Consider the following 12015-nt stretch of genomic DNA (forward strand, 5'->3'; position numbering starts at 1 on the left):
CAGATTGTACAGAACTTTATGTCCCCTGATTATTCACAGATGCAAATTATCATGCAATTGGAAGCATACTAAGATACTGCAAAGATATTCTGATATCAGTAATATGCTTTCTTTGTTACTTTACACTCAGTCTGTTCATTGTTTCCAAAGAAAGAGCCTAACAGTTTATATTCTTCCAGATGGGAAATGATCGGGTAAGAATTCTTCAAATATATCCCACCTGTTAACCATACTTCCTTCTAGAGAATGGAATTTTTGTAGGTAGACAGGCAAAAAGCAGTCACTTTTTAATTTTATTTTATTTTTCACTTAAAAAAATTTTTTTAATTTACATCCAAATTAGTTAGAATATAGCGCAACAATGATTACAGGAGTAGATTCCTTAGTTCCCGTTACCCATTTAGCCCATCCCCCCTCCCACAACCCCTCCAGTAACCCTCTGTTCTCCATATTTAAGAGTCTCTTATGTTTTGTCCCCCTTCCTGTTTTTATATTATTTTTTATTCCATTCCCTTATGTTCATCTGTTCTGTGTCTTAAAGTCCTTATATGAGTGAAGTCATATATTTGTCTTTCTCTGACTGGCTAATTTCGCTTAGCATAATATTCTCCAGTTCCATCCACATAGTTGCAAATGGCAAGATTTCATTCTTTTTGATTGCCGAGTAATACTCCATTATATGTATATGTATGTATGTATATATACACACCACATCTTCTTTAACCATTCATCCATCAGTGGACATTTGGGCTCTTTCCATACTTTGGCTATTGTTGATAGTGCTGCTATAAACATGGGGGTGCATGTGTCCCTTCGAAACAGCATCCCTGTATCCCTTGGATAAATACCTAGTAGTGCAATTGCTGGGTCATAGGGTAGTTCTGCTTTTAATTTTCTGAGAAACCTCCATACTGTTTTCCAGAGTAGCTACACCAGTTTGCATTCCCACCAGCAGTACAAAAGAGATCCTCTTTCTCTGCTTCCTTGTCAACATCTGTTGTTGCCTGGGTTGTTAATGTTAGCCTTTCTGACAGGTGAGGGGTGGTATCTCATTGTGGTTTTGATTTGTATTTCCCTGATGAGGAGTGACATTAAGCATTTTTTCATGTGTCGGTTGGCCATCTGGATGTCTTCTTGGAGAAGTGTCTATTCATGTCTTTTGCCCATTTCTTCACTGGGTTATTTGTTTTTTGGGTGTTGAGTTTGATAAGTTCTTTATAGATTTTGGGTACAACCCTTTATCTGATATGTTGTTTGCAAATATCTTCTCCCATTCTGTCAGTTGTCTTTTAGTTTTGCTGACTGTTTCCTTCCCAGTGCAGAAGCTTTTTATTTTGATGAGGTCCCAGTAGTTCATTTTTGCTTTTGTTTCCCTTGCCTCCAGAGACGTGTTGAGTAAGAAGTTGCTGTGGCCATGATCAAAGAGGTTTTTGCCTGCTTTCTCCTCAAGGATTTTGATGGCTTCCTGTCTTACATTTAGGTCTTTCATCCATTTGAGTGTATTTTTGTGTATGGTGTAAGAAAGTGGTCCAGGTTCATTCTTCTGCATGTTACTGTCCAGTTTTTCCCAGCATGACTTGCTGAAGACACTGTCTTTATTCCATTGGATATTCTTTCCTGCTTTGTCAAAGATTAGTTGGCCATATGTTTGTGGGTCTATTTCTGGGTTCTCTATTCTGTTCCATTGATCTGAGTGTCTGTTCTTGGGCCAGTACCATACTGTCTTGATGATTACAGCTTTGAAGTATAGCTTGAAGTCTGGGATTGTGATGCCTCCTGGTTTGGTTTTCCTTTTCAAGATTGCTTTGGCTATTTGGGGTCTTTTCTGGTTCCATACAAATTTTAGGATTATTTGTTCTAGCTCTGTGAAGAATGCTGGTGTTATTTTGATATGGATTGCATTGAATATGTAGATTGCTTTGGGTAGTATCGACATTTTAACAATATTTGTTCTTCCTATCCAGGAGCATGGCATCTTTTTCCATTTTTTGTGTGCCTTCTTCAATTTCTTTCATAAGCTTTCTATAGTTTTCAGTGTATAGATTTTTCACCTCTTTGGTTAGATTTATTCCTAGGTGTCTTATGGGTTTTGGTGCAACTGTAAATGGGATCAATTCCTTGATTTCTCTTTCTGTCGCTTCATTGTTGGTGTATGGGAATGCAACTCATTTCTGTGCATTGATTTTATATCCTGCAACTTTGCTGAATTCATGAATCAATTCTAGCAGTTTTTTGGTAGAATCTTTTGGGTTTTCCATATAGAGTATCATATGATCTGGGAAGAGTGAAAATTTGACCTCCTCCTGGCTGATTTGGATGCCTTTTATTTCTTTGTGTTTTCTGATTGCAGAGGCTAAGACTTCCAATGCTATGTTAAATAACAGTGGCGAGAGTGGACATCCCTGTCTTGTTCCTGACCTTAGGGGGAAGGCTCTCAATTTTCCCCATTGAGGATGATATTAGCATTGGGTCATTCATACATGGCTTTTATGATCTGGAGGTATGATTCTCCTATCCCTACTTTCTTGAGGGTTTTTATCGAGAAAGGATGCTGTATTTTGTCAAATTCTTTCTCTGCATCTATTGAGAGGATCATATGGTTCTTGTCCTTTCTTTTATTGATGTGATGAATCACGTTAATTGTTTTGTGGATATTGAACCAGCCCTGCATCCCAGGTATAAATCCCACTTGGTCGTGGTGAATAATTTTTTTAACGTATTGTTGGATCCAGTTGGCTAATATCTTGTTGAGGATTTTTGCATCCATGTTCATCAGAGAAATTGGTCTATAGTTCTCCTTTTTAGTGGGGTCTCTGTCTGGCTTTGGAATCAAGGTAATGCTGGCCTCACAGAAAGAGTTTGGAAGTTTTCCTTCCATTTCTATTTTTGGGAACAGCTTCAAGAGAATAGGTGTTAATTCTTCCTTAAATGTTTGGTAAAATTCCCCTGGAAAGCCATTTGGCCCTGGACTCTTGTTTTTTGGCAAATTTTTGATTACTAATTCGATTTCTTTACTGGTTATGGGTCTGTTCGAATTTTCTGTTTCTTCCTGTTTCAGTTTTTGTAGTGTATATGTTTGTAGGAATTTGTCCATGTCTTCCAGATTGCCCATTTTATTGGCACATAGTTTCTCATAATATTCTCTTATTATTTTTTTATTTCTGCTGTGTTAATTGTGATCTCTCCTCTTTCATTCTTGATTTTATTTATTTGGGTCCTTTCCTTTTTCTTTTTGATCAAACTGGCTAATGGCTTATCAGTTTTGTTAATTCTTTCAAAGAACAAGTTTCTGGTTTCATTGATCTGTTCTACTGTTTTTTTGGTTTCAATAGCATTAGTTTCTGCTCTAATCCTTATTACTTCCTGTCTTCTGCTGGTTTGGGGTTTTATTTGCTGTTGTTTTTCCAGCTCTTTAAGGCATGAGGTTAGGTTGTGTATCTGAGCTCTTTCTTCCTTCTTTAGGAAGGCCTGGATTGCTATCTACTTTCCTCTTATGACTGCCTTTGCTGCATCCCAGAGGTTTGGGGTTGTGGTGTTACCATTTTTATTGGCTTCCATATACTCTTTAATTTCCTCTTTAACTTCTTGGTTGACCCATTCATTCGTTAGTAGGATGTTCTTCAGTCTCCAAGTATTTGTTACCTTTCCAAATTTTTTCTTGTGGTTGATCTCGAGTTCATAGTGTTGTGGTCTGAAAATATGCACGGTGTGATCTCAGTCTTTTTGTACTTGCTGAGGGCTGATTGGTGTCCCAGTATGTGGTCTATTCTGGAGAATGTTCCATGTGCACTGGAGAAGAATGTATATTTCACTGCTTTAGGATGAAATGTTCTGAATATATCTGTTAAGTGCATCTGGTCCAGTGTGTCATTCAAAGCCATTGTTTCCTTGTTGATTTTTTGATTAGGTGATCTGTCCATTGCTGTGAGTGGGGTGTTGAAGTCTCCTACTATTATGGTATTATTATCAGTTAGTTTCTTTATGTTTGTGATTAATTGATTTATATATTTGGGTGCTTTCACATTTGGCAAATAAATGTTTACAATTGTTAGGTCTTCTTGGTGAGTAGATCCCTTAATTATTATATAATGCCCTTCATCATCTCTTGATACAGTCTTTGTTTTAAAGTCTAGATTATCTGATATAAGTATGGCTATTCCAGCTTTCTTTTGGAGACCATTAGCATGATAGAGGGTTCTCCATCCCCTTACTTTCAATCTGAAGGTGTCTTTAGGTCTAAAGTGGGTCTCTTGTGAACAGAATATAGATGGATCTCGGTTTTTTTGGATAAAAAATGAGATCCCTATGCCTGTTACCCTATGCCTTTTGATTGGAGCATTGAGTCCATTGGTGTTTAGAGTGAGAACTGAAAGGTACGAATTTATTGCCATTATGTTGCTTGTAGAGTTGGAGTTTCTGGTGGTGTTCTCTGGTCCTTTCTAATCTTTGTTGCTTTTGGTATTTATTTATTTATTTACTTTTTTTTTCATCTTTTGTCCCCTCAGAGAGTCCCCCTTAAAATTTCTTGCAGGGCTGGTTTAGTGGTCACAAACTCCTTTAATTTTTGTTTGTCTGGGAAACTTTTTATCTCTCCTTCTATTTTGAATGACAGTCTTGCTGGATAAAGAATTCTTGGCTGCATATTTTTCTGATTCGGCACAGTGAATATATTCTGCCACTCCTTTCTGGCCTGCCAAGTTTCTGTGGGTAGGTCTGCTGCAAACCTGATCTGTCTTCCCTTGTAGGTTAAGGACTTTTTTTTTCCCTGGCTGCTTTCACGATTCTCTCCTTGCCTGAGTATTTTATGAATTTGACTATGATATACCTTGTTGATGGTCAGTTTTTGTGGAATCTAATGGGAGTCCTCTGTGCTTCCTGGATTTTGATGTCTGTGTCTTTCCCAGGTTAGGAAAGTTTTCCGCTATGATTGGCTCACATAACCCTTCTACCCCTAAATCTCTCTCTTCCTCTTCTGGGACCCCTATGATTCTGATGTTGAGTCACTGATTTCTCTAATTCTTAAATCATTCTCTTTTGCCTTAATCTCCCTCTTTTTTTCTGCTTCATTATTCTCTATAAGTTTGTCCTCAATATCACTGATTCTCTGTTCTCCCTCACTGTCCTTGCCACTGCCACATCCATTCGAGATTTCAGCTCACTTATAGCATTTTTTATTTCATCCTTACTAGCTTTTACTTGTTTTATCTCTGCAGAAAGGGATTCTAATCTATTTTTGACTCCAGCTAGTATTCTTAAATTCTGGTCAGACATCATGCTTGTATCTGTGTTGGTTAAATCCCTGGCTGTCATTTCTTCATGCTCTTTCTTTTGGGGTGAATTCCTTTGTTTTGTCATTTTGAAGGGAGAAAAGGAATTGATGAAGTAGAAAAAATTAAAATTAAAAAAATAAAAATTAAAAAATTAAAAACAGACACACACACAAAATCAAAATCAAATAAATCATCCTAAATCCTAGGTGTGTTTTGGTCTGGGTGTTGAAAGTGGCTTGATAGATTACAGAAAAAAGGGGGGAAAAAAAGAAATCATTTGAAAGTTTGAAAAAATGAATACACTGAAGTAGACTACAATGAAATGATGGAAGTGAAATAGAATTTGAAAAACTTACACAAAAGTAAAAAATATAGTAGAAAAAAATTAAAAATATTTTTATAAAAATTGAAAATAAAAATGAATTTTTTCTCTTTCTGTATTCAAGAAAAAAAAGAAATGAAAGACAGGGAAAAAAGAAAGAAAGAAGAAAATTGAATAAATGGACCAGCTAACAGACTGAAATACGACTGAAATTACTTCGTTTTCCCCTAGAAGTCAAATTATGAAGGGCTTTGTAGTCCATAAACTAAGCAGGTGGTGAGTCTTCTTTTCTTGAAGAGCAAGGTTGGCCCAGTTGGGCGGGGCTTAGTGTAACGGCTCTGTTCTCCACTAGATGGCGCTGCTAGCCTGCTGGGGTGGATTGTTGTGGCACTTGTAGGTGCGCATACGCATGTGCGGGAGCGGTGAAAATGTTGTCTCCCAGCTACTCAGTCTCTAGTATCGGAACTCTGCTCTCCCCAGTCAGCAATCACGTACCCATCTTTCGTCTTCAGCTTCTGTCCACTCCCCACTTCCACATTGTCCGTAACCAAGTCCGAGGCAGCACCTCCCTCCTGAGTTTTGTCTCAGATGTGGCTGTCTTCCCCAGCCCCCAACTTCTGAGGGACTGTGGCTTTGACCTAATAAGCCCCTCTACAGAGGGTCTCACAGAGCAATGGGTGGGTGCCAGCTGCACCCAGGAACACTTGAGGGACCGTGCTACTGCCAGTGCCCAAAGACTGAGGCTAGGTGCCAGCCCACCCCAGAAAAAGTTCACGAGACAGTGTAGCACTAGTGCCTCAGGGATTATGGAAAATCACAACACACATCTGGTACCAAGCTTCACCCCACAATGACCTTGTACCAGCACCAGCGAGTGTAGCCATTCTCTGGGGTCTGCTCTACCAAGTGTCCTTCCAGCAGTGGAACTGCTTCTCCCTGTGTGGTCTGAGAACTTCCTGGACCCCACTCTCCTCCTGGGGATTCACCAGAGCACCGCTAGGTATCGAGCTGCAGAGTTTCAGACTCTGCATTCTTCCTGTTTACAGTCTTAATGGAATTTAAACCCTCTCCTTTCTCCTTTCTCCTTTCTCCTTTCTCCCATTTTAGTTCAGTCCCTGTGACTGTTTCCAATTTTCCACTTTCTCTCCAGCTGTTTTTGGGGAGGGGTGCTTTTCCCATATTCTCCCCAACGCCCCCCCCCCCAGTCTCTGTCCTCCCTCCCCATGCAAAAGCAGCTCCCTGCCCTCCGAGTCTTCTCTCTCCCCAAGGTCACCTCTCTTCACCATGTAGGTCCTGAATTCTGTGGTTCAGGTTGTGCAGATGTTGTGTTAATCCTCCAATCAGTTTTCTAGGTGTGCAGGATGGTTTACTGTTGGTCTGGCTGTATTTCATGGACTTGAGACACACAAAAAACCTCCATGCTGTTCCACCATCATGGCTCCTCCCCCACTTTTTTCTTTATATATTTTGGAAGTACTTGATTTTGATTAAAAGAGTATTTCATAATTATATTTCCCTTCATATTTAAATTTCATATTAAAATCAAGATAAAAAAATGAAATTGATCACCTATCCCCATTGCATCTCCTACTTTGAATGGCTGGCTCCATTTTATTCTTCACATGTTGGTGTAAAAGCAATCTGTCTGTCTCTGAAGCAGGGTATTCCTTTTATTTTTCTTTGTGGTAACTTTTACTTCCACTTTGTAGTATATATTATGTTTTTAGTCATGTTTATTTTAATAATTTATCTTGCATAGGGCTAGGCATGTAGTTACTGAGGTATTTGGTGAATGGATGACTAGATGAATGCATGAGTGAATGAAAATGACCAGATTGAAATTGCCATCTTACTCTCTTGCACAAACTATGACATTGAAATCCCAGGTATGAATTCATCTTTGCTCTATTTTGCTGAATACTTTTAGTACTAAAGAAAGTACAACACTGACAGCCAACATTATGGACTCCATCTGGCTGTTGAAAAAACCCACTGAGTTAAATCAGGGTTCACTTTGGGTCAGAGATGCCATTTTCCTGTCCTAACTCCATTATCTTACACACCAACACTCACCCTTTCCTTCTTCCCCTGAAAAGCAACATAATGAAGATAAATAGGCATTTTACAGACAGGTAATCTCATGATAACAGATCCCTGTTATTTACACCAGCAAAACCATTTCAATGGCCAAGACTTGCCTGCACCCACTAGGGTTAGATTCTGTAGGTCCATGATCTGTAAAGGTGTAGGGTTCGTTAGTGCCTTGAGAATAGCTGTGCAGGACTGCTGGGGATCAGATTACAGGATCTCATTAACTCATTCTCCTTGTCTGCTTAGACAGCCTTTTCTTAGGACCAAGAGCTATTATTTCAACTTTTTTGATACCAAGAGGGCCAGAGGCTGAGGATTTTCTTTTACTTCTGGTCAGTATCATTTTAAAGTGTATGCTAAGGAAATAACATTTATTGCAAATGTTGCTATAAAATATAGAATCGATTCATATCTCTGAGCAACTAGTCTTTGCTTAAACCTTTCTATTTATCTAGTTAAGAATTACCCAACTTAAATCTTTGCTAATCTGCAATAGTCTGTTAAATATAAAGAAATCAATAAACTCCAAGGAAATTTTATTGTTTTATGTTGCCTTTTTAAAAATTTTTGGCTTATCTGATGAATGAAAATGACGTGAGCATTATTAAAAGCATGTGGATCTACTTAGGGTTCACTCAGTGCAACAGACTTAGAAAGTAGGTCAGGATTTTACTTTCAAAGTATTAATTACAAGGGCATACTGGTCTTCTGCAGGAGTCTGCTATGGACAAGTGAAGGGTGATTGGAGAGTGTTCTAGGACAAGGGGAAAATATATGTGTCTCTTTCTTCAGGAAGAGAAAACATGGAGGGATCAAGAAATAAAAAGAAAGTCATGTGCTGAAGAATATGAGGGAAGAGTGGAGTTAGAAGAGGAGCAAGGTAAGTAGAGCCCAGATTATGGATGGCTTTATAGAGTATGTTAAGGATATGGCTCTTTAACCCCAAAGCAAAAGATGGCTTTTGAATGGCTTTAACCACACATGAAGGTAGGAAGGTAAGAATGTGGTCAGATTTATTTTTTGAAAAGATACATAGACTGGATGTGAGGGATTAGTAAAAGTGAGGTTGAGATGCTATTGCATTGATCCATGGTGAGAAATCATGGTAGTCTGGATTGGTATATTGATATATTGACTGTATAGATAAAGGAGAATGGAAATGAAAGGATTGAGGATGCATTTAAAACATAAAAGTCTGTATTACTTGTTAATGAATTGGGTATGTGGTACAAGGAAGGAGGAAGTGTCAAGAATGACTTCCACATAGCTTTTAAGCAACTGGATAAATAGCAATGCCATTCATTGAGAAAAGCACATGTGAAAGTAAAGATAATGCATTTAGGCTTGCACATAATACACCTTAGATCCAAGAGAAGATGTGGCATAAGCAGATATCCATTTAGGACTCAGAGGAGAGGTCTATTAGCATTGGAAATTCAGGTCATCGGAAGGGATGAGATGGCCTAGCAGAAGAGTAAAACATGAAAAAAAGAGGGTCTGACACTGACCTCTAGCCAACTCTAACATTTAGTGATTGGAGGAGAATAAGTTGGCAACAAAGCTGATTAACATCAGCCAGAGAGGTACAGGAAAACCTGAAGAGTGGGTAAGGGGAGGAGGGGACTAGAAGCCAAGGGAAGAGGGTGTTTCAAGATGGATAGAGTGATCACTGGTAAAGGGGTGGGGGTTAATGCTGCTGAGTACCAAATAGGATGAGAGCTAAAATTTTTCTGATGAATTTAGCAGTATCATGGTCACAGGTAACTCTAGAAAGAGCCATTTTGTTAGAGTGGGAACAAAGGCCATCCAATGAAATGGATCGTTAATGGAATATGAGGAAATGTGAGGATATAGAGTTTTGACAAATTTCATTATGAAGAAAAAAGGGAGGGATGGTGGATGAAAGGAAAACAACATTAAATAGGAATTCTTTTATTATTATTAAATAGGAGAGGCCAGAGGATATTTAAATATCTGTGGCAATAATACAATTGAGAGGTAGGGATTGAATAAACAGGAAAGAAAAAAGTTCACTTGTATTGTCTTAGGATATATGCTGTTGCCCGTACCATCCTGTACTAATTGTAGACTCCCCCTGTACCTTTCTTCTTGGCTATTAGCTAAGACTCCAGAAAGGAGTCCCTCTATCTACCTTGCATTAGCCTCCAAGTTCAGCCTCCTGAACCAGAAAGGCCAAGCCTCTTGCTGATCCTTCAAACTTCAGTGGGCTTTTGTTCCCTGAGTTCAGTTCAGTTCAGTGCTTCCCCTTTGCTCCATGACCACAGGCACATCCAGTGCCTTAGCCACAGATCTTGGGACCTCTTTCTTCATGAGAGCTCCAGGCTCTTCACTTGCTTAAGAAGGGAAATGAAAGAAATAAATACTAAACTCACAAAATGTCAGTGCTTGGCTATTCATCAGTTCAGTGACTGAAAATATTTGCCCTGTATCATAGTAAGGTCCCATGACCAATCGCTTAATTACATCTTAAAGAACACCCAACTTCAAGGGCAACTTGCAATTATAAGTCAGATGTACACTCTTGAGATTCCACCTCAAGCCACGGTCCTTCCTATGTATGCTTCATGGGTTTTCCTCTCAGACCTCTTTCTAGCTTGGTTTCCATTAAATTCAGTATGGCTGTCATTCCCCACAGAAATCTAATCCCATCTGTTTTACGTTTATTTCTGGACCTTTTAATGTCCTAACTTACATCTTTGGAGAAAATATTGAAAGCTGAAAGTAGTAGATAAAGATTTATGTTCACGAAACAAGCTGTCAGCACAGATGTATGATATAATTTTTACCAAAAGTTCAATATTACCTTAATGTGTATTCAGGGAAAAAGCTATAAATATAATGTTAACTCTAAATGGGATCATAAAGCAACTGAATATTTTCATAGCTATTTACCCAGAGATTGGTTTGAGGCAGTTTTACACCATTATTTCTGATTCTTCTGTGTTTACTTTTAGCCTTTTATAATGAAAGGAAGAGAGAAAGGGAGGAAGGGAAGAGTAAAGGATTCTGCTTCACTTTTCCCCCTTAAAAGCTAACAAGCACATAGGCATCTGTTTTAAAAGTCCAGAGTCCTGTGATATTTCCTTTGGTTTCATCTCTGCTCACCTCATGCTAAGAGGTAGCACAATACAGTGTTATGATCATGGATTTTGGAGACAGCTAGATCTGGGCTCAAATACCAGCTTCATTGTTCACCATGTATGAGACCTTGGACAATTTTCTAAATCTTTGAGCCTCAGTTTCTTCATGAAGTACTTAACAATATGAACCTTGCTGGGTCACTGTGAGGATCACATAGGATTAAGTGGCAAAGTGAATTACATATCAATAAATGGCAGCTATTGTTGCAAAATGGACAGACCTAACACATGTGTGCTGGTCTATTTCCTTCATGAAAGAAGAGCCTAATTGGAGTGAGAGCCACCTGCAGATGGAGCCATTCATAATAAATGGAGTCATTCATACTTAAGTTGTGACTCTCCTATTGGTGGGGGCCAAATGCTCCTTAGCATGATGATGTCAGCATTACATGAAATATGCTTTCTTCATATGAGATAGTCTGTGAGGCCTTTGGGGTGGAGTTGGAGGGAGTGTGTGGTGAGTGAAAATGAATGCTTGCATTGATGAATATGCTTGCTTCTTAGAGCCAGAGGAAGTCGGCTGGTAAGGAAATTGAATCAAGACACTTTCTCTCTCTTCATTGGGTAAATTCAGATCATGCTTCTTTCTCTTTGGAGTCTCCAAAGCCTGAAAAGCTTGATTTTATTACACCAGAAAGAACAGAGGGGAGGAAACTCCGGTGAAGATTCATGAAGGGTGGATGTGGACACTGGACTAGGGGTCTAGAAGGAGCTATAAGACAACAGGAGAGGAAATTGGGGAAAGTGAAAAGGGGTTAGAAAAGAGGGATAATCCATGTGGAGTACACCTTCCTTCTGAAGATCAGTCTGTAAGTGCCCATCACACCCTTTTGCGGTAGTAGGGAAACAATACTGTTTGTATCACCTGGTGTTTCCAGGTGATACTGCTCATTGAGAACTTCCTGACCTTTTCTAAAAGGAATGTGCATTCTTTCATTAAATTCTGGTGTTTGTATTTGGTCTGGGGAAGCCTAGCTAGGCAGGGAGTGTTTTAAGACAAGAAAGGTCATGATTTCCCAATCACTCTGTAAGGGGTTTCCTGGCCACCCCACCAAATACACATGTGCCCACACATTGATGATCTCTACAGGGAGACCATAAGCCCTTATGGCTGAGACTACTTCACCAAGCAGGATGGAATTTCCTTATTTCCTCCCACAGCCCATTGTAA

General features: G+C 39.0%; 1 long non-coding RNA gene across 4 annotated transcripts in view; it reads left to right on the forward strand.

Moving 5' to 3' along the window:
- Positions 1-12015, forward strand: part of LOC132679879 (uncharacterized) — a 297655-nt gene that overhangs the window by 16706 nt on the left and 268934 nt on the right. For all 4 annotated transcript variants that reach the window (XR_013553995.1, XR_013553997.1, XR_013553996.2 and 1 more), the window contains one exon: positions 8476-8563. This is a non-coding gene — a long non-coding RNA (uncharacterized LOC132679879). The remainder of the gene's footprint in view (positions 1-8475; positions 8564-12015) is intronic.

Source organism: Panthera onca, chromosome A2, assembly GCF_046562875.1.
Source record: "Panthera onca isolate mPanOnc1 chromosome A2, mPanOnc1 haplotype 2, whole genome shotgun sequence".
Classification (NCBI taxonomy): Eukaryota; Metazoa; Chordata; class Mammalia; order Carnivora; family Felidae; genus Panthera; species Panthera onca.